Source organism: Sinocyclocheilus rhinocerous, unplaced genomic scaffold, assembly GCF_001515625.1.
Source record: "Sinocyclocheilus rhinocerous isolate Xijiao unplaced genomic scaffold, SAMN03320098_v1.1 scaffold497, whole genome shotgun sequence".
Lineage (NCBI taxonomy): Eukaryota > Metazoa > Chordata > Actinopteri > Cypriniformes > Cyprinidae > Sinocyclocheilus > Sinocyclocheilus rhinocerous.
In genome coordinates, this window is record NW_015633189.1 from 128,019 (window position 1) to 129,355 (window position 1,337).

General features: G+C 35.0%; 1 protein-coding gene across 1 annotated transcript in view; it reads right to left on the bottom strand.

Annotated features, from left to right (window-relative positions):
- phkg2 (phosphorylase kinase, gamma 2 (testis)) overlaps positions 1-1,337 on the bottom strand; it is a 12,031-nt gene that overhangs the window by 5,379 nt on the left and 5,315 nt on the right. The gene's annotated exons all lie outside the window — the stretch shown is intronic.

A 1,337-nucleotide genomic window follows, 5' to 3' on the forward strand; every position in this document is an offset into this window, starting at 1 on the left:
TGAACATTTGGGTGGCATTATGCAAATATTTCCATATAGTGTGGTAGATATGTGGGGGCGTGTTAGAATGAGCCGTTTTAGGGGGGCGTGGCAGAGTCTTAACTTTGATAAAGAATATCTCTTTGGTTTTGAGACTTTAGTCTTTGCAACTTCAGGGATCTTATCTATGCACAATCAGCTTGTAACACTCCAAAGAGAAAGGAAAACTTGAAATCGCATCATATGACCCCTTTAAAGTCCTCCTTGGAAGTTCATATTTGCGAGTTGCTAAGTCATAATTACGATGTCAGGTGCTTTCAAATAGCTTTGGTCGAAGCAAGATGGTGATGCAACCTTTCTTACATAATTCTTACATTTTTTAAAACTCTATACTAAGAAAATGCTGAATAAAGATGCACATTGGGTGTGTTTGCTTTGATTTTATTCAGTTAATGAAAGTGCTGTAAATTGAATCATAATTGTTCATTACTATGGTATTTTGTACTGGTTAGGTTAGAAAGTTTCATAAACATGAAATTTAGATATACAGTCTCCATGGGAACCCACAGATTGAAAATGCAAACAAACCGAACAGCACTATTGCTAAACAACTAATATAAAATCAACAACAGCTGGAGGAAACATACTAAATAAAATAATAAATTAAATATTAGTAATTGAATTGAAAAATAATGGACATAAACAGCGGCAATATATACCAATCAAAGTGCAAAGCCAATCTTCTGAAGGGATGGACAGATTGGGTCCTTTCTAAGGGTGTGCTTTTTATTCTCTCATTGGTTGTTCTGTCACTATGCTGACTTGACCGTCGTTTCCATGGGCACCACACTCACTTCTATGGGCTTGAAACAGCCTACATAACATCATCTCTTTATAGTTTGCCAATAAAAACGTTTTTTCCCCCTTTATTTTTGATTAACAGAGTAAACCAGTAGACCCCTGGCCTGGACATATTTATTTATTTATTTGCTTATGACATATCATCTTATCTCTACAAAGACTACACAGAAGCTAAATATATATGGCTACCACGTAAAAGTGTATTTAGGCATACATACAGAAATTATGGATATCCCATGATATTGACAACGAGTACTGCATCATTCACACAGAAGAAAAGCAGCATCAGAGCCGCATATTTTAGTACGGCTCTTATGCAGCATGTGTAAATGGTAGAGTAAGGCCGTTTTATATGGAGCCAGATCGGCCTCAAAAATAATACATTTATAAAACAATATTCATAAATGCACAGCACAATTTACATTTACAAAATCCGATTCGTAAATTCAAAACACAATTCATAGATACAGAAGTAAAAGCATAAATATTTCCCCAAA